We start from the raw sequence: 21881 nt of genomic DNA on the forward strand, positions 1-21881 counted from the left end.
GTTAAGAGATGAATCAAGTTGAGGCCCATCAATGCAGGTTCCTGATTCTTGAAGCTGGTTCTTTTCTTTTACAGTCATACGTCCCTTAACCACTGGGATACCTTCTGAGAAATGCATCCTTAGGCGGTTTCCTCCTGCGGGAGCCTCACAGAGAGAACTGAACGAACCTGGAGGGTACAGCTTGCTACACACCTGAGCTATGTGGTCAGTCCCTTGCTCCTGGGCTGTGAACCTGCACAGCATAACTGTACTGAGTACTGTGAGCAACTGTAACACAACAGTATTTGTGTATCTAAACATAGAAAAGGTACAGTAAACATACGGCATAAAAGATAGACAATGACCCACCTGTATAGGGTACTCACTATGAACAGAGCTTGCGAGACTGGAAGCTGCTCTGGGTGAGTCAGTGAGTGAGTGGTGAGTGAATGTGAAGGCTAGGACATCGCTGTTCGCTGCTGTAGACTCTATACACACTGTACACTTTGGTTATACTGAATCCATTTACAGTCATTTTTCTTTCTTCAGGCCAGGCATGGTGGCTCACACCTGTAATTCCAGTACTTTGGGAGGCAGAGGTAGGCAGATCACTTGAGTTCAGGAGTTTGAGACCAGCCCGGCCAACATAGTGAAACCCCATCTCTAATAAAACTACAAAAATTAGCCAGGTGTGCTGTCACACTCCTGTAATCCCAGCTACTTGGGAAGCTGAGGCACGAGAATTGCTTGAACCCGGGAGGCAGAGGTTGCAGTGAGCCAAGATCATGCCACTGCACTCCAGCCTGGGCGACAGAGACTCCCTTTCAAAAAAAATTTTTTTTCTTCAATAAAAAATTAACATTACCTCACTGTAAATGTTTTACTTTATAAACTTTTTATTTTTTTAACTTTTTGTAATAACACTTAGCTTAAAACACATTTTAACTGTATAAAAATAATTTCTTTATATCCTCATTCTATAAGCTTTCTTCTGTAAAAGACAAGGTTGGTTGTTTTTGTTTTTGTTTTCGCTCTTCGTTAAAAACTAAGACACAAACACACATATTAGCCTAGGGTCAGGATCATCAATATCACCGCCTTCCACCTCCACACATTGTCCCACTGGAAGGTCTTCAGAGGCAAAACAGGCTTGGAGCTGTCATCTCCCACGAGAACAATGCCTTCTAGAAATTCTCCCCAAAATACCTGCCTGAGGTTGTTTCACAGTTAAATTTTTTTTTAATAAGTAGAAGGAGTACACTGTAAATTAATGATTAAAAGTACAGTATAGTAAACATATAAACCAGTAACACAGTCATTTGTAACCACTAAGTAGTATTATGCACTGTACACAATTGTATGTGCCAGACTTTTCTCCAACTGGCAGTGCAGTAGGTTTAAACCAGCTCACAAACACGCGAGGAATGTGCTGTGCGATGATGTTTCGGCAGCTCCCATGTCACCAGGCGATGGACACTTTTCAGCTCCATTACAATCCTATGGGACAACCATGCTACACAGGGTCTGCCACTGACTCAAACATCACTATGCAGCACTTGGCTGTAATTCATGGTCACTTTTTAATACCGATACAAGTGAGGCAACTTACATTGAAGAATATCACCATGTCCATACACTTGGTGCAAGGTTGGGATTTTCATAGCATAAGTGAGGCAGACATCATAAATCAGAGAACAGCACAGCCGAAACATCCTTGGAGGCCACCTCACCCAACCCTGCCGTTTAATGTGGAGGGAAAAGGACTACAAGGACTAGAGAGGGCAAGTGACAAAACCACTCAAGGAGAAACTCCATCTGAATCATGTTAGCACAGACCACTGCAGAGGACATTCACATTTTCCCAGCTTGGCTATCTTCCCCTCTTTCTGGAAATAGCCCAATGGTCATTCAGCAGCTAGGCTGTATGATTTGTGGGTCCTGGCGCAAAATGAAAATGTGGGGCCCCTTCTTCAACAATTATTAGGAATTTGTAAGATGGTGACAGCAGAAAACTAAACTAAGAGCAGGGCCCTTCTGAGAACAGGGACCCCATGCAGCTATCCAGGCCACACACTCAAGAAGCCAGGCCAGTCTCCCCATCTCCTCCACAAGGCTTGAACAGAGGCCACATCCATCCCTAAGAGCAAGATCATGTGACCCTGAGCTCCCCCAACCCCTATGTTACAATTCTCAGCCATATTGATTGGTTCAGTGGTGAGCATGTGACCCAAAGACGTCCAATCAGAGCAACTCCCAGGGCTTGCGCCAGGAGTGCTGGGAAGCTGTATTCTCCTCATGCGGACCTTGGAACCTGTAGCCCAGCTTTTGCTGGCAGCCTTCCTGTGACCATGAGGAAAGAACTTGTCTGGAAGGAAGACAGACACAGCAGGCAGAACAGCTAAGCAGGGAGCCAGAGAGAACCAGGCTCTGATCACATCCTTTATGGCGTATGACAAACTTCCCCATTATGTGATCCAATACAATTTTGTTTGTTTAAACTGGTTTGATTTAGATTTTCTGCCACTTCCACCCAAAAGCATCCTCCCTGGTAGAAGTTTCCACAGATCATTAAAAGCGTACATTTTGCCCAAGTTCGTGTGGATGGCAATTTGGCAATGTCAATTAATATTTAAAATGTTTGTGCCATTTGCCCATAAATTCTGTTTCTAGGAAGAAATTTACCCTGCAGAATCCCTCACTCAATTATGCGAAAACCTTTTTAATGGTCTTTGCAGCATGGTTAATAATAATGAAAAATTGGAAACAACCGTATCTCCAGCAACAGAGGACTGGTTAAATCAACAATGGTCATTTCATTGTCCTGAGTAACAGAGAAAACTTCGAAAAAATGAGGTTGGTAGGTACTCCCATAGGAAGGAATCCATGATGTGTTGATGAGTTTAAAAAGCAAGCTGTACGAGAATGTTATAGTTTGATCTTATTTTGTAAAATACGTTAACAACCTGCTGCTAGCATATATCTACAGAGAAAATGTTGCTGGAGGATTGCGGGGATTATTGGAGGGGCTTTCAGTTTTACAGGATACATAAAAATTCAAATGCTGCAGAACTCTAATGAGGATGTATTGGTTTTACACTGGGAAAAAAAAAAAAAGGTATTTTAAATTCCAAAGTGCATAATTTGTCCTGAGGTATTTGGCCATAAGTAACTCTGTGACACCAGCATTAAATAAAACACGATGAGACTCAGGCCTTCTGCTGCCAGTGGTTCCTGAAGGTTTGAGAATGTGTGCGATGGCCATTCCGGGCACCCTGGATTCCCTGTCGCCAGTGATGTTAACAGGCTCAGACTGGTTGATTTCCTGCCTCAGAGTCCCCTGGTGAGCAGGAGTACCACTTTTCCTGTCCATTTTCACATGATCACCGTAACATGTCTTTTTTTTTTTTTTGAGATGGAGTCTCCCTTTGTCACCCAGGCGGGAGTGCAGTAGCACGATCTCAGCTCACTGCAACCTCCACTTTGTGGGTTCAAGCAATTCTCCTGCCTCAGCCTGCTGAGTAGCTGGGATTACAGGTGTGCCACCACACCCAGTTAATTGTTGTATTTTTAGTAGAGATGGGGTTTCACACCTGTTAGCCAGGCCGGTCTCAAACTCCTGACCTAAAGTGATCCGGCCGCCTCAGCCTCCCACAGTGCTGGGATTACAGCCGTGAGCCACCACACCCAGCCTCATAACATGTCTTGAATGTGCCCTTTAACTGAAAATTGAATGTTTAAAAGACATGGTGAGTTGGCGAAGCACAGTGGCTCACTCTTGTAGTCCCAAAACTGTGGGAGAGCAAGGCAGGAGGACTGATTGAAGCCAGGAGTTTAACACCACCTTAGACAACATACTGAAATGCTATTACTACAAAAAATTTTAAAATCAGCCAAGGGTGGTGGCGTGCACCTGTAGACCCAACTACTTGGGAAGCTGAGGTGGGAGGATCACTTGAATCTAGGAGGTTGAGGGTACAGCCAGTTATGATCATGCCACTGCACTCCAGCCTGGACAACAGAGCAAGACTGTCTCTCCAAAAAAAAAAAAAAAAGACATCGTGGGTAGCTCCTACATTATCAAGATCTCAAGCCATCATTTCTCAGTGAGGAAATAAATGTTTATTGAGCAGCTATTATGTGCCAAGCACTGAGGAAGCAGCACTGGAGGGTTTAGCCCCATGGCTCTGTCTTCCTGGAGCTCTGTAGGGAAGACAGATATGAGGAGTGGTGGAGAGAATGATTCAGAGGGTAGTGGCCATGTGTCAGATGCTAAATGCAGCTTCTGAGTCTAGAGGCTTCTGAAAAGACAGCAGTTTCAGAAGAAGCCTTAGATGAAGTAAGAGTCATCAAAGATAGACATGCATGAAGGCCCTGGGCAAGGAAGACAATGAGACTGAGAGCAACAAAAGGAAACCCAGTTTGTCTGGAACACAGAGAGTTAGGCGGAGAGGCATGAGTGAGGTGAGGAGGCACCTTGGGTTGGGCTTTACAAACCGTGTTTAAAATGTTGTCATTTCTCTTACGCAGGAGGCCGAGGCAAGGAAATCGCTTGAACCCGGGAGGTGGAGGTTGCAGTGAGCAGAGATCACCCCACTGCACTCCAGCCTGGGTGACAGAGAGAGACTTCGTCTCACACACACACACACACACACAAAAGAAAAAATAAAAAGTTGCCATTTCTCTTGAAGAAAATGTAAAATCCCAGGGAGTTTTAAGCCCCAAGGAGCTTGTGATCACATTTGCACAACATAGGAGATAGTCTGTTGTGCAAATGTTGCCAGTGAGCGGTAGAGACCCTGAGAAATCCCCAGGCAGAGGATAGAGGCTGCAGTGGCATTCTGGAGGTGGGAGTGGGTAAAGCAGTCCAGACTCCTTCAGCGCCAGAGGGAGAATCAGCCTGGCTGAGCTGGTGAGGAGTCTGGGGTGGGGAGCCAGTGGTGAGGTGGTGAGGAGTTTGGGCTGGTGAGGAATCTGGCATGGGGAGCCCATCTGACATGGTTTGGATGTGCATCCCCTCCAAATCTCATGTTGAAATGTGATCTGCAATGTTGGTGGTGGGGCCTGGTGGGAGGTGTTTGGGTCACGAGGGCAGATCCCTCATGAATGGCTTGGTGACCTCTCCATGGTAATGAATGAATTCTCACTCTGTTAGTTCACGTGAGTGAGAGCTGTTTCAGGGAGCCTGGTGCCTCCTTCTCTCTCTCCTGCTCTCCCTCTCACGTCGGACCCATCTGCTCCCCTTCTCCTTCCACTGTGATTGTAAGCTTCCGGAGGCCTCACCAGAAGCAAATGCCGGTGCCATGCTTCCTGTATAGCCTGCAGAACTGTGAGCCAAATAAACCTCTTCTCTTTATAAATTACCCCACCTCAGATTTGCCTTTAGAGCAGTGAAAACCAGACTAACACAGCATCTCAGCCCAGCTCCCTCTTCAGTGCCATACTCCAAGGTGGACCCTGTGTCATCATACCCTCACCACTTCCCAGCTGTTTGCTGTGCACTGAGGACCATGCCAAGCCCGTCGTGTCACTTCCACAGGTGCGCATGACACCCAGCACTGTGTGGTTCTCATCTGAGGCATGACAAGCTGGACACGGTGCCCAAAGTGACCCCACCAACGAGGTGCAGCAGGACAGACTGGATGCAGGATCTGCTGCAGAACTTGCCATCCCAGAGCAAAATGAAAATGTGGGTCCTTGTTGAAAAGGTGCTGAGCACCTCAGGTCAGAACTGCAGAGCATTCAGTGGAGTGCAGGGCCCCTCTGAGCGCAGGGCTGTGCAACCCCCCCGGACTACAGCAAAGTGTCCAGCTCCCAGTTCAGGGTCAGTGCTGACCTTGGGTGGATTCTGCAACTGTATGGGTTACTTGATGAGCACTAACTCACACCGACTGTCAGGCAGAGGAACGGTGAGAGTACAACGTGCCTGCTACGGTGGCACACACACGTTTTTTCCCAGCGTATTAATGGTTTGAAGCAATTGGGGGTAAGCTTTCTCCCACTTGAAAAGCAAACCTTAGTGATTTAGAAAATGCTTTCAATCCATCAAAATACCTTCCTTTAATGCAAGTAGTGGCTGGTTTAGTGACTTGAAGAGCCACTCCACTCTGCTAGTTAAGCCACCTGCAGCATCTGTGAGTGAACATGAAGAGGCCACAGCTTGTTTCTCCCTGCTTTAAAACAATGATGAGTACACGAAGGCACACCGTGGATGCAATTTGCTTTTTATTTTCATTTTTCAAATGATCTCTATGCAAAACGAATACACTCCAGGACCTACAACTTCAAGAAGGAAGCCCAGGCCGCATGTCTTATGGCTAGAAGGAATGATGCCACCGCCCCGGAGGCCTCCCCACCTCCTCAAGCTGGGTCCCAGCTCCCTTTCTATGCCCCTCAGCTGGCCCCTGCTTCTCCTGGGACAGGCTCTTAAACCTCTTTACGCCTCTATTTCTTCATGAGAAAATCAGGAGGACACTCGTCCCTATTCCACAGAATTCCAGGGTGATGAGTGCTGGTGCCGGGCCCACTCTAGGCTCTCAGTATGTGTCCAGGTTCCTCACTGCGGCTCCCATGTGTGCAGTGATTTACATAATGGCCCTCCTGTGAACTCCACCCTGGCAGAAACCCACCACATGTGTCACGGCGTTCTTGAAATGCGACTTACCCCAACTGAGATTGACTTTAAGTGTAAAATCCACATCCGATTTCTAAGAGTTTGTTTAAAAAAAAAAGTAAAATAACTCATTTATATTCTTATATTGATGACATGTTGAAATAATATTTTGGACATAACGGGTTACATAAATATTGATGAAACTAGTATTACTGGTTTCATTTTATCTTTTTTAATGTGGATACTAGAAAACATTAACTTAAGCACATAACTCACTTTGTATTGCTTTTGGATAGGGGAGGTTTAGACCAGGGAGCAGGAAACTTCTTCTGTAAAGGACCAGAGAGTAATTGTTTCTGGCTTTGTGGGCCAGATGATCGATGTCAGACCTGCTAAACTCTGCCACTGCAGCCTGAAAGCTGCCACAGGGAATATATAAGCAAGTGAGTGTGGCCATGTGCCAATAAAACTTTATTTACAGTATCAGGCGGTGGGCCATATTTGGCCTGCAAGCTGGAGTTTGCACTGTGAGCCCCATGAGGGCAGCAGGGACTCGCTTCCTCACCACTATCCTCTCTGCACCTCATAGAGGACCCAGCACAGCGTAAGTGTTCTGTAAATATCTGATGAATCAGCAGATGGAGCTTATCTAAATCTGGTAAGAAGTATTATTGTTTAATTGAGAAAGGGATGGACTCTGTATTAAAAGGATAAATGTTGCCCCTCGTGACAGCAAATATGTGATTTACAGGGTCAGAAATGTACATCCCTGCTCTTAGCTCATTGAGCCATGACTCCAGCAGACAGAGTAATGCAGTATGGGGAGGGCGGGCCACTGTGTGCAGGAGGCTGTGTCCATCTGTGCTTGTCAGGGGCCACCTTTCCCTTCTCAGCAGGGTCCTCGCAACCTGAGAGCTGTGTGGGATGCTTCTGTCTCCGAAGCGCCCTCTCTGAGGGCTCCTGCATGGCAGCGCACATAGGAGAGACGCTGTTTCTCTCCCCCTCCTGCTCTCCTCCACACAGCGTGTCCTACAGCCAGGGCCTCAGGCCAACTTCAGGCCTGTAGCCTGCTACCCTGAGGGTCTGCAGGGGAGGACAGACTGACAGTCCAGCCTGATTCTCTCCGCTCACCCCTGCTTGTCCTCTCTCTCCTCCTTGGAAGGGCAGCACGTACAGATACACACACACAGAAAGCGAAAAAAACTCTAGCTGTTTAGTTCCATTATATCTGCTTCATCTCGACAAGTAACTCTTTATCATCAAACTCCTTCTCGCCTACTCACCCTTCAAGCAGGGCTTCCAGGCTCCTGCATTCTCACCACCGCCTCTCACATGCCCTCCCGCTTGCTCACCAGGCCACTACGAGGCTCTGTTCTAGGGGCGCCATGCACACAGGACCCGGCCACACGGTAGCTGCATTCCATGGGGCTGGTGCCCTGTGCAGTTACGTTAGGAGCTGGACTCCTATCCAACCTCCCCTGAGGGAGAGGACACACACCTCCACATTTCTCAGTGAGGTCCCAGGCCCCCTCTAGCATCTGCCACCGATGAAGCCGTTGGTAAATGCCTGCTTGTTTCCATCCTAATAGCAAGGAACAATCATAAGTATCAGAGCAGCCATTCCCCAGAGCTTATTCGGGGCTGGGCACTGAACTGAGCCCCCGACAGGCAACACCTCACTTACCTCTCACCGAGGAGGCAGGCAGAGCTTGCATCTGGCTTTGGAGGTGAGTGTCCTGAGACGCAGAGGTGAAGTGGCTTCTCCGGGGTCTGCTTGTAGGAGCCGGCTGTGCTGGAATGGAAACTTGGTCCAACTGACTCACAAGCCTCAGCTCTTACTTTGTTTGTAAAACTGTGAGTGTCCATGCCCACTCTCACCCTTGGAAGTTCAAGATCACCGAAAAAAGTGTTTCCTGGAATGCCTGAGCTTCCCGTTGAAGAAGTCCTGTACCCATTGGCACAGATCACCATGGCTGTTCAAAACCCATTCCCATTATCTGTGGACAGGGCTTTACTCCTCCCGGATCTCCACTGGACTCTGCTATCTGAATCATTCTGTTCCCCTCCCCCTGCCATAGATGTGCCACAAAAACCACTGCTAATTCCAAGAGTTTACTTTCAAAAGAATTTCATTTGGGTTTACAAGAAGGTAACAGAAGCCCTTTGATCTCAACTAGGCACGTACTGTTTCATTCCATGGTTTATGAAACAATTTTAGACTAATTATTTTTGACAATTTGCAAATGTTTGTAAACTTCTTCAAGAAGGAAATGGCACAATTATGCCTTCCTCTGACATACAGAGAAGGAAGTTTCCTTTGTGCCAAGTGGCTGATGTCTATTCCCCCAGGAGAATTTGGAAGCCTTGATCTTCTGAGGTGCTCCGGTTTCCGCTGAAATACAGAGTTAATGAAATTGTCCTCTGAGCTGGTATGAGTTAAATTTAACGAAGCAGGTGAAAAGCCACTGTGGTCAGAACTGTTCACTGTGGTGACATCTTTTGTCATGTGGGCGTGATGGTCATGGTCAAATGCTGGCCTTCTTCTGAGTCTGGATGCCATCCCTCTCCCAGCATCTGTGCTGTTTATCTGTATAGCTGCTGATAAACAAGACTTGCCATTAAAAAGAACCTGGGTTCTTCATCTGCTTCAGCATTAAAGAAAATCATCTCAAATCATGGCTATTTGCAATGTGCCGAGCAAGCCTGGGAACTTGAAGAAACCCTCAGATCCTGGAAATGATAAATTAAAAACCACAGAATTGCAGCGAGGCAAGTGAGGCCCCTGGGCTCAATACCACAGAGAAGTAGATTTGGGGCGGTCCCTCCACAGCCCAACTCACATTTTAATGCCCTTTTGATTATTGACCGTTGTTAATTCAAGTATATGCACAGCAAGCAGGTAGAAATATTGCCAAGCCAACCGACTCTTAATCCCTAGCTAATTCCTGGTCAACTAACTATATCCTTCCTTTATTAAAAAGAAAAGAAAAAGGCATTACAAATCTTTCGTTGAAAACAAATTGCCAACTGAAGAAAAGACCTTTTTTTTTCCCTTGAGACCAGTGAGCTGACTTTTACACTCTGGCCCCATAAAAGGAATCAGTCTCTGCTTCTCTCAAATATTTTTCCAGGGCACCAACAAAGTTCTCGTTATTTTCAACATAAATCTGTTTTGTAATTTTTGAATGAAAAGTTCCTTTTCACCATTGTGACTATAAGAAGAAATTCTCAATACTCACCATTAGGAGATAGTCACAAAAGCAGAAGCTTCGTCAAGCTGGTCCCTTTCTAGAAAGGTAATGAAGAAAAACTTCAGATTTTTAATTTTTAAAATGGGGCCAGTAGAAGTGGAAACGATGGGCAGGTGTATCCAGCATCACCCACTGAGGGTGCTTCTACCTAGGGAGAAACAGCGAGTGTCTCAGGGCAGACTGATCTTTAGAAGGGAGGAAGCCTACTCACACTGGCCCAAGAAAGGGCTTAATATCAGGAATCTCACCGAAGCGAAGAAGACAAAGTGGTCGGCCTCCAGCACGACAAGCAGGAAACAGAAGTCCCCTGGAGACGTGGCCAGCCCCACCTGAGCACCTAGGACGTTCACGCCCATTAAGCAGTGCAAGATACAGCACTCGAAGCCCAACCCCAGCCCCACCCCCAAGCACCAAGCAATTCTGGGGCAACTGAGGGCATCTGTCGTCTCTCCCAGAGTCTAGACACACATGTCCCTCCTTTCCATTTCTACTGGTCCATTTAAAAATTAAAAATCTGAACTTTGTCTTTGTTAACTTTCTAGAAAGATATCAGCTTGGCCAAGTTTCTATTTTTGTGATTGGCTCACAATGGTGAGTTTGTTGCATGCCTGCATCACAGCTTTGACGCATCCCCTGCACAGCACTGCACAGATCACCTGCGCCATCGCTGACTCATATCTTCTCTGTCAATCTGTAAATAATAAGACCATTTAAAAATAAAAAATAAAAAATAAACTATGACTCCCTTAGGGAGGGTAATTTGACAATGTCTGCCAAAATTAGAAGTTAATGTTCTCTTTTACTTAGCAACGCCACTTCCCAGATATGCTCCTATGTGTGTGGGTCGATGTGAGTCCAAGCTATTCGCAGCTACTCTGTTTATAACATCAAAGACCACAAGCACCTTAAGTGTCAATTAGTAGCAAATGGTTGAATGAACTGTGGTACATCCATAAAATGGAATTGTATGCAGCAGAAAACAAGAATGAGGAAACATACAGATAGGGAACAATCACCAGGGTATATTGTTAGGCCAACAAAGACAGAACAGTTCATAAAGTATGCTACCATTTGTGTAGAAAACTGTTGAGGGAGAACATATATTTATAACAGGTTGTATTTGCATAAACTCTTTGGAAGGATGAACAGAAGTCAGTGGTAACACAGTGTGGGTAGGAGCCGGGTGGCAGAAGACAGATGGCAGGCAGAGTTTTCAATACAAACCTTTTGATTTGCATTGATTTTTGAGCTGAGAGAGTGTTCTATCTGGCCAAAAATAAACAAAGCAATTATATATTTAAAGGAAGTTCATTGTCAAATCAAAGAACATGAAAACTATATATCACTCCTGCACACGGAAAACTACCATTTCCCTTAACTGGTGCATAACCATAAAAAGAGATGAAACAAAGATTAGCTATCAAATCATGAAAAGACAATGGAGAAGACTGAAACTCACATTGCTAAGTGAAAGAAGCCAATCTGAAGAGGCTTTGTATCGTGTAATTCCAACTGTATGACATTTTGAAAAAGGTAAAATTATGGGGACAGTAAAAAGACCGGTGGTGCCAGGAGCTATGGGAATGGAAGGAGGAATGGGCAGAGCCCAGAGGATTTTTAGGTCAGTTAGACTCTTCTGTAGGATCCTGTAATGGTGGATATATGTGATTTTGCATTTGTCCAAACCCATAGAATGTATGACACCAAGAGTGAGCCCTAATGCAAACTATATGTCATCCATCTGTCAATGTTGGGTCATTGATTACAACAAATGTACCACCCTAAGGGGAATCTTGAAAATGGGGGAGGTTGTGTGTAGGTGGGGGCAGGAGGTAAATGAGAAATCTCTGCACTTTCCACCCAATTTTACTGTGTACCTAAAACTACTCTAAAAATTAAAGCCTATTTCTTAAATGGATGAAACACCACTATACAGTGTCAGTAACCTCTTAGCACAGTCACCTGCAGAAGCTCCCATCCTGAGGCCCACTCTGTTTGCGTTAGCAAAGGGTGTCAAAGAGAAGCTCAAGACGCCTGGCACCAGCAGAGACTTCCTATTTAGTCTTCAAGGGCCAAGCAAGAGCTGAAATGCGTGGTTTTCTCACCCTGTGATTCGATGTCATTGTATGCCATGATACCACACTTCAGGTAACATAAGCAATCAATGCTGCTAGTTCCTTTTGCTTCTCCTCTCCCCAGAGGTCAAGTTGTCTTAATGAGTTGCAGTACTGACTTGCTCCTTGTGGCTTCTCATCTTTGATGAACGCTGTAGCAGCTGGACACAGCTCTTGAGCTGGGTAACAAGCAGCTCCGTAAATGCCCAGCAATCTATTAAGTGTGTCACAGTCCGCTCTTCACTCTGCACCTCTCCAAGGTGAACGGAAGAGGTGTCAGCTCCAGGTTGCGGTGGTGTCTCAAAGCTGTGACAGGTAAATAATTCTGATTTTACCTTATTTTTGGCAGATGTTAACAGGCCATGTAATCAGATGCATCAATCTGATTTTCACAGACAGCTGCCCCTGAGCCTGTCCAAGCCTCAGCCCTGGGGCTGAAGATGACCAGGAGCACAGGCTGAACAAGAGATCAGAGCCCCAGAGCTCTCTGGAACCAGAGATTATGTTTTAGTTGGGGAGATCACAGAACACTTCAGAGAGATTCCTGTGTGGGGAGCCATCTCGGGCACTGACTGCCGAGGGCTTGCTGGCAGGTGACAGCATGGAACATTTGACGAGGACATCCTTACCTCCTTTGTCATTCACCTTGTTACTCTTGACGAGCAGCTCAGTGAGCATAGACTTGGAGCTGCCCATCTTACAAATGGAATATTAAACAGAGGCACTACAGCAAGGCTGCCCAGCCAAGGGACACAGGAGTGAAAAAAGACAGTGGAAGGCTGAATTCTTTCTGGAATTTGATCTGCTAATTCATCAGCAGCTTAGGGAAGGTAAGGTGTAACCCAAGTGCTTTGCTTCTCTGTGATTGTTCTGGGCTTTTTCCCTCTCTGTGCATCTCTCTAACCCACAGGCTGGCCTCTGCGTGGAACAAGAGTGGTTGCAGGATCCAAAACCACATGAATGCAGCACACCACCTGGAAGGAGACAGAGCTTTTCTTTCCCAGCTGCTTACCAAAGACATGGGTGTCACTCAGATTGGACCGACTGGAGGCATCTTTCCACCCCTGAGCAAGGACTACAGCCTTGGGCTTATGAAAGCTCCTCCTGGCATTGTAGATGCCACAATTCCAAGCCCCCTTCCCCATGCACGCGTGCGCGCGCGCGCACACACACACACACACACATTTCACCATAAAGAAGTGGGCAACAGCATTCGCCATGGGAATTATATTTCACTATAATTTAGGTTTCATTTTAATCACCATCATTATCAGCAGCAGCTCATATCCACCTGGAGTGTCTATGCCAGCATTTTACTAGAAGCTTAGCATGGATTCCCTCACTTCACCCTCCCATCAACCGGCGAGATGATTTGCTCAGGATCCCGTGGCCCATATGTGGCTGAACTGCAAGGTGAGCCCAGGTCCCAACTCCAGGGCCTGTTCTCTGACTGAGGAGCTATGGCTATAGCCATGCAGAGCACAAGAGAGTCTCCACGTAGGTCAGTAGGTACATGTGGCTCAGAGTGGCTCATAACAAAAATTCAACTCAAATCAGTTTCAGAGAATAAGATGGGAATGCAAGGGACTCACCGGCTCACGCAAATGAGGCCTCTTGTCCCAGTTGTGTCCAGAAGCTCCAAGGAGGTGCCTGAGACTTGACCTTTCTCCTTCCATCAGTTCCTCCTTCCTAGGTGGTGGTTTCAATCTCAGGACCTTCTGTTCACAGAGAGCTCCTCACCTGCCCCCACTAGCTTAGCAACCCTGGCAGGAAGCCATTCAGCATTGCTGACTTTAATCCTCATTGGACCCTGTTGGGCAAGGAGCCCAGCCTTACACCAATGATGGAGAGACCAAGGGTTTAGAATATATGAGCTTGCCTGAGCTGGCTGACGTGTGCACCGCATGGACTAAGAGTGGAGAAGGGATGTTCCCTCGAGATAAAATGGAGGATCACCTTCCAGAAATTGGGGAATGCATCCCAGACAGAATAGAATCACAGATATCTGCTACAAAAGGCTTTGTCTCCCTCGGGGAAGTGTGAGCCTCTTCCTATCCAGTCTGTTTCCCACAAGACAGCAAAGCCAGCAGTCTGTCTGCCACTGTCACCTGCCCAGTCCACCCACCTGTCCTCGCTTGTGTCCTTCCTCTTCTCTCACCTCAGCAGATAGTCTGAAGAAAGGGTCAACTCCCAGAAAATGATTAAAACTGATGGAGTTTTCCCACCTATCTGTGGACCGCATTCTCGCGCCCATTTTCCCATAGTGTTCCCATCTATCTTCTGAGCTTGTTCTCAGGGAAAGCCCTGGTATTAGTCATTCACATGTTAGTTCAATGTTTGCCAAACTTAAATCGTCTAGGAAACCCCTACGTGAATTATACCCTACCCACACCCGCATATCACCAGGACCACATTGTTTACTTCATAGTTTTCTTCAAATGATCTCAGCTTTCAAATGAAAATAAATACACTTAAAAATGAAACTTGCCGCAAATAGAAAACAATAAAAAAGGAATACCATGAAAATCAATGAATATTATTATATTCTGCTGAGGTACTGCAGCTGTCAACACCTCTGGGCCTCTGGTCCGTTCTCCCTGTTAAGAAAGAGAAAACGGCAAGGGCTACAGAGGCAGCTGAGCCCCAGTCTGAGACACTCTCCGAGGCTCTCAGGACTGAATGGAACTGAAGAGGAAGAACGTTTACTATGTGGATGGTTACTTAATGCTGAGTCTCTGAACACCTCCTGGTGGTAAGTGCCCCTCACTCACCAGGGCACCCCTGGTAAGCACCCCTGGTAAGCACCCCAGAAAAGCCATCGAGGACCTCAACCCTTCTCCTGGAATGAACAAGAACTCCCCGCAGGGAGCCATTTCTGCTGTAAGGAAAAAGCTGATGCACCACACTCTTGGAAGCAAACCGATCAATACTTGCCCTGTCGTTTATGTAACGCACAAATCTTAGAATCCTTAATGTACACTTTCATGAATCCCTTCCGTCAAATCCAGACAGCATCAGCCAAGAACCTCAATGAATTAAAACAGAGAGTGGCAAGCTCTCTCTTGGGGGTTGTTGGCCCCAATCTCCTGTGGCTCCTTCCCAACCTGACCTCTGCTTATTAAAAAGTGTGGGGACACACAAAGGATGAGGGGTTGCCCCTCTGTTGTCAGAGGGAGAATGGAGAGCAAGACCGTCAGGAAATGGGGATTCCAAGGCAACAGAGAAAATAGTGACTTCATGTCATGCCACAATGTCACCTGGAGCCATCCCAGAGAGTAAAAGAATCTTATCTACTAATGTGGAGAGATGGCCAAGACAAAGCAGAAGGAGAGAAGAGCAGTTGTCTGTGGTTTTATCACAGCACGCGATGTCTGTCTCCACACCCAGAAATGAGCATGTGCTCTCTCTATGTATAGACCAGATGACATGGAGACATTTATTAGGCAACTACAACGTGCCTTTGCTCCTCTCACCCTCAGAACTTCCTTGAGGGGCAGGCATTGTGATTCCCACTTTACATCAGTGGGAATTTGGACTTGGTGAAGTTAGGTTGTTTGCCAAAGTTACAGGCACTGAATCAGGAACCTGCCCTTCAGGTGTCTACAGCCCACACCCCTGACCATCAGAGGCCAGACTGCTTCCCTCAAGGATGCCAGCATGTGCATGAGAGAAAAGTCTGGAAAATCACACAAAAGCAGCAACAGACCCTATCCTTAGGGGGCGAGATGGCATAAAAGGACCTCTCTTTTTCCTGTTATTCTACATACGTCTGTGTCATTTGAGCTTGACTTTACATTGAGCATGGATAGATTTTGTATTAAAAGTGAACCAGGTAAGAACCCTGGGTAAGGCAGGGCTCCATCCTGTCTCTCTCAGTGAATGTAACAATAAAAGCTAGGCAAAATTGCATGGAGCACTATTCGTAAGCTCTGAAAGTAGATAGTGGCAGGCAAATCCAAAAGAAGACCAGAATGTGAAGTGCCACTCAGTGGGCAGCAGGCTTGCCATTCTTCTCCTTGTGGACTCCCAAGCCTGATACCAGCACAGCCTGAGACCTGGACGTGGGCATCAGGACTCAGAAAGAGAACTTGGGGAGAAGGCCTCTGATCTGGCTTGGGGAGTGAGAAAGCAGACTCCTAGGACTTTGAAAGAGTGCAGAAATCCCCGCATTTTTCTTTTTTCCATTCTCTCCGCCCCCAAGCAATAATCAGTGGCAGAAATAGGTTCCCACAAGAGCCAAAATTCTGAAGGAGGAGATGTTTCCTTTCTAGTCATTGGAGTTTCAGAAATAGACGAGAAAGAGTGCAGGGCTGAAAAAGTATGTAATGAAATGATGGTCAAAACTTCCCAAATTTCACAAAAAATATAAGCCTGCAAATTAAGAAGCTCAACAAACTCCAAGGGGGATAAACCCAAAGAAATCCACACCCAGACTATTTTGTAATCAAATTGTAATCAAATATTTCACTATTTGATTACAAAATAGTGAAAATTAAAGTAAATAACAATAATCTTGAAACTGACAGGGAAATCCAATCTATTTAACCTGTAGGAGAACAATGATCTGAATGACTACATATATCTCATCAGAAACTATGGAGGTCAGAAGGAAATGGCATACCACCTTTGAAATGCTGAAAGTAAAGGATGTTCAAATCAGAATTTATCCAGAGAAAATACACTTCAAGAATAAAGGCAAAATAAAGATATTTTCAGATGAAGGAAAACTAAGAGAATTTATTGCCAGCAAACATGTACTTCAAGAAGTACTAAAGGAAGTTCTTCAAAAGGAGGAAACTTGAAGAATCAGGAATGCAGAAGCAACAGAAATGGGAACAATCTGTGTAAGTACAATAGACTGTTCTCCTCCTGAGGTTTCTTTGTTTGTTTGTTTGCTTGTTTTGAGACAGGGTCTCACTCTGTCACCCACGCTTGAATGTAGTAGCACCATCATGGCTCACTGCAGCCTCAACCTCCCAGGATCAAATGATCCTTCCACCTCAGCCTCCCAAGTAGCTGGGACTAGAGGTGCATGCCAGGCTAATTTTTCTGTTTTTTGTAGAGATGGGGGTTTCGCCATGTTGCCCAGACTGATCTTGAACTCCTGAGCTCAAGTGATCCATCAGCTTCAGCCTCCCAAAGTGCTAGGATTACAGGCATGAGCCATGGCTCCCAGCCCAATTCTTCTCCTAAGTTTTAAAAAATCTGCTGGATGTTGGGAAATAACAATTATAACCACTGATGGGTCTTCGCCCTATGTAGATATCACACATAAGGCAAGTACAACATATAGAACATACAGGGGGATGGTGAAGGGACCTACAAAATTTTCTGAATTCTGAATACACCACTTGTTCAATAATGACTCACGAAAATTACTCAGTAAATACTTTCTACTGGAATGCACTATGTGTTGTCACAAGCCCCAGGCTCGCCAATAGGAATAGGGAAACTCTGATGAACAGAATGGGGTGGTCTATGAAGACTCCACAATCTCTTGGTGACTCAGTGGCCACATCCTACCAGGAAATAAAGCAAGGAACCTCCTGCGACAGGCCCCTTGGAGCTTGGAGGACAGTTTCGCTTCCCCTAAGGTATCTTTCCCTACAAGCAAACTAGGAGAGCCCAGAAGGTCGCACATACTGCGGGAAGCCTGGAGCCTTTTCACATACTTCAGTCATTTTTGTTTGTTTGGCAAATTGCATTTTATTTTTGAAGACTATTGCTCAGAGAGCCTCCCCATCTCACGCATAGATTGATGGATGAGCAGAATATATGGAGATACGACAGAGAGAGAGGAGAGAGAGCAAGCTTGTGTGGGTCATCATTTACCGCTCTCTTCAGCCAATATCGCTGGTATTGCAATATGATCCTCAGGAGCCCTGGGACCAAACTGTTACACTCACGGCCAGAGCCTCTACCTCTCTCCCCTTGGGAATGTCCTCCTCACTGAGCTAGCAGCAGCGATAAATAATCTGATTTGTGATCTGTCCCTTTGCTCTTGGGACTGTAAATTCAGCTTTAGTATGTGATGCACAGGGCCGGGCTGTTCCCAGCCTCCCAAGTAAGCAGCTACCCAAGGCTGTAATGTCACTTTATCTCTCTCCCATTCAAAGGCAATTGAAAGTGAACCGAGGAGAATGAGGGCTGCTTGCAACTCCCGGAACCCTTGAGCAGTGCTTGCTGAAGGGCGGCTGGTGGCCCAAAGGCACCTGGTGCTAAAGGAATGGGAAAAAAGCAACAATTTGCAGAATGGCAAACTCTTCATAATAGTCACAGTAATAATTATCACAATAACCACTGCTGTTTATGGAATACTTCTGGATGCCAGCTCTGTGCTAGGGGCACAGGTAAATGCCTTTGTCGATATCAAAAGACGAATTTGCAGTAGAAGAATCTGAGTGAGGCCCAGCAAGGTCTCAGCTTCTAAGTCAGGGAGCCAGGAGCTGATCTTGGCTCTGCCAGACTCCAAAGTGTGTACTCATAACCGCCATGTGCGCCTCCTCCTACAACCTGGAGGAGTTAGCAGAGTCCTGCCCTTAAATTTCTGTTTTAAAATGGCAGAAGAAGGTTCCTCCGAAATTACACTTCATCAATAAGCGTTTGGTAGCCAATGAGCAACAGGACTCAAGATTCAGACCCCACCTCCAAATCACATGTTCTTCTCAGCACTGCAAGGCTCTCCACTCAGGTTCTGCTGAAGCAGCTCCTGGGAAGTTTACCACTCACAATGACCCACCAGGGGATGGGTGGGATTCCAGAGCCCAGGGCACACAAACTGTTACACTCACGGCCAGAGCCTCCACCTCTCTCCCCTTGGGAATGTTCTCCTTGCCAAGTTAGCAGCAGCGATAAATGATCTGACTTGTGATCTGTCCCTTTGCTCTTGGGACTGTAAATGCAGCTTTAGTATGTGATGCACAGGGCCGGGCTGTTCCCGGCCTCCCAAGTAAGCAGCTACCCAAGGCTCTAATTTCACTTTATCTCTCTCCCATTCAAAGGTTATTGAGAGTGAACCGAGAAGAACACGCGGTGGCTCAGGGGCCACATTGGAACTACAGGCTTGACAGACAGTATTGACATCTTTGATGAAGATTCAGCAAATGTTAGGAAAATTGCCAATATGCACCCGTTCTGATAAACTCAGGTCACCCTCAGGAGCAGAGGGGAATGTTTCCAAGTTAGTGAAAATCCCCAAGAAGAGGAGGAGGATGAAGGGCAGGGACTCTGCCCTCAGGGTTGATTTGCTGGGGCACCCGGCTTCTCCCTTTGTGATCTTGAGTAATTAATTAATACCTGGCTGGGGCTCCGTTGTCTCATCTGTGACTTGAGGATAAAGACAGTGCCCATGTACCCTTTTGGGAGGAGCAAATTTAAAATGGACTTAAGATGCTTCACACAGTCAACAGAAATTGTTAATTGCATAGTAAACATTAGTGATAAGTAAGTCTTCTTATTGATGATAACAGTGCGTGTCTTCTATCAGGCAGTGAGCACTTTCTCTTTGGTTGGAGTCTAGTTTTTGTGAAAACTGTGAAGCTGGTCAAGTCTAGTGGCCCTTAGTGAACCTTTTTTGCACTTTTTTTTTTTTTTTGCATCTTTCTGCATTTTTCCACCTCTCCTCAGATTCCAGTACTATGACACCCTGTTGCCTAGTCCCTCAGAAATGCAACCATCAGTGAATTCGTTCATTGTAAGATATGTGTGGCTAAATGCAATTGGTGCCTCAAGCATTTCATTTTCAAAAGGGAATCTGAAAAGAGCTGGGTGGTGGACCACACCATCGAAGTTGAGCGGGGTGGCAACAGGAGCACTCGCATGGTCCTGCCATTGTAGATTGTAGGGCTGCTGACTGGGGAAGGAAGGAGAACCCCCTCTTATTTTACAGGAGAGGGTGGGAGATGAGGTCCACAGAAGGAAGTGGCTTGCTCAAGGTCAATTAACAAATTAATGCGAGATGTGGGCACAGGACCATTTTCACCTGAGAGCATCGCATGCCCTTCCCACGTCATTCCATTGCCTGGGTGATTCCTACTGTGAGGAAGTGAACAATATCTGTTAAGACTCTTCTGCCGGTCGGGCGCAGTGGCTCACGCCTGTAATCCCAGCACTTTGGGAGGCTGAGGTGGGTGGATCATGAGGTCAGGAGTTCGAGACCAGCCTGGCCAACATGGTGAAACCCCATCTCTACTAAAAATACAAAAATTAGTTGGGCGTGGTGGCGCATGCCTGTAATCCCAGTTACTTGGGAGACTGAGGCAGGAGAATTGCTTGCACTGGGACCCAGAAGGCAGAGGTTGCAGTGAGCTGAAACTGTGCCACTGTACTCCAGCCTGGGCTACAGAGCGAGACTCCATCTCAAAAAAAAAAACAGACTCTTCCGTTACAAGTGATAAAATCCTATGCAAACTGGCTACCGGCTTCTGTTTAAAAGAGGAAATTATTGGCTTGCCTACTAGCAAAGTTAGGGAGGGGAGCTCTACCTTCAGAACCAGTCTTGCTCTGGTGGCGTTGCAGGGACGCTGCTCTGCCTCAGCTTCTTGTCACCATGTCACAACATGGAAGTGGACAGAGAGAGGCAGGCCCTACTCAGTTCAAGCAAAACACTCAGAGCTCAGTCCCATTGCTCATGATTGGCTTCATTCACCCACATGCCCTACTCTGAATGAGTGGCTGCAAAGAGGGCAGTGCGGGCCTTTGTTAACAGGCCTGGGTCACCTTCTGGCCATATGGAGGGTCCGTGAGTCAAGGTCTATTCAGGGAAACAGAACCCATCCAGGTCTCCCTTGCCTTCCAGCTTTTGGGTTGGTCAAGCTGGGGTGGGGGAGGCCCTTTGTTTCCAACCTCCCCACCCCATTGGCCTCTCTGTTCTTCCACAGCTGGTGTCATAACCTCTAGAACTAAAGAAGTAATGAGAGGAGGTGACATTGCCAGAACACAGGCGCCAAAGCCATCCTGCTGAAGGTGGAGTCAAGTCAGGGGTGTGCTGACTGGAAAGGGGAAGAAAGCGGGAGGGGCTGTGCCGTAGGAGCCATGGGGGAAACATACCAGTGCGAGAGACCCCCATCCCAGGCCGTGGGAGAGACAAGCAAATGCCCTGGCTTCTGCCCTCTTCCCTCCTTCCGTCAGTGCTCCACGTCTTCCCAGAGGCCTGTCCCAGCAGCACCCACCCACCCATATCGAGGGCTTGCCCAGGGTGAGAACTGCATGCAGAGATCTGGTAGCCGAGTTGTGACCCAAGCCTCTCCGTGCTCCTCCGTGGCTCTGAGCTCCCCTCTCTAGGCACAGTCAGGTCAGAAAAGCAGTGAGAGCTAAAGCTGCCGCCCGGTGGGAGCCCCCCATCCCAGCTGGGCTGGCTGCAGCCCCGAGTTTTACTCCTCCCTTAATCCCCACAGCCAAGAGCAAGGCTGAGTCACCACAGGAAGCTGTCCCTGTCCCAGGAGAAGAGACAGACTCAGCGGTTCAGAGCGGGGTTCTGCAGCCTGATACCTGGGTTTGTCTCAGCTCTGTCCCTTTTCATCAAGTGAACATGAGTAAGATATTAAACAGCACTGGGCCTCAGCTTCCCCACGGGTAAAATGGGTAGCAGAATATCTGCGGCGCTGCTGCAAGGCCCAATGAGATAACCATATCAGCTCCTACCTTGGCACCCTAGCAGAGAGGGTGCGCACAGCAAGGAAGGGTCATTCTCATCTGAACACACTTGGTCTAGGAGGAAGCATGCAGCCATCTAGGGAAGTCCTAAAAACCAGGTGTGCCCTAATTTATTCAATCTCATCATAAAATCCCATTAAATTGGTCAACAAATATCAATTGAGGACCTACCTGCTAGGTGCCACAGCCTGCCTCAGACTACACACTGAGTTACATAAATGACCACCAGGACAACAGAAATAACACCCCAGTGTCACAGCTCTTCATGACTGA

At 46.8% G+C, this 21881-nt stretch overlaps 1 long non-coding RNA gene across 10 annotated transcripts in view; it reads right to left on the reverse strand.

Moving 5' to 3' along the window:
- Positions 1-21881, reverse strand: part of LOC112424728 (uncharacterized) — a 264486-nt gene that overhangs the window by 180984 nt on the left and 61621 nt on the right. For 4 of the 10 annotated variants that reach the window (XR_011613191.1, XR_011613190.1, XR_011613188.1 and 1 more), the window contains exons 3-5: positions 10089-10177; positions 9829-9877; positions 8274-9187 (exon numbers count right to left, since the gene is read on the reverse strand). This is a non-coding gene — a long non-coding RNA (uncharacterized lncRNA). Of the gene's footprint in view, positions 1-8273; positions 9188-9828; positions 9878-10088; positions 10178-10427; positions 10532-11945; positions 21103-21881 lie in introns of those variants that run through there. The other 6 variants (XR_011613192.1, XR_011613193.1, XR_011613189.1 and 3 more) reach the window with 6 other exon arrangements.

Source organism: Macaca nemestrina, chromosome 15 (genome assembly GCF_043159975.1).
Source record: "Macaca nemestrina isolate mMacNem1 chromosome 15, mMacNem.hap1, whole genome shotgun sequence".
In the NCBI taxonomy this organism is placed as follows: domain Eukaryota; kingdom Metazoa; phylum Chordata; class Mammalia; order Primates; family Cercopithecidae; genus Macaca; species Macaca nemestrina.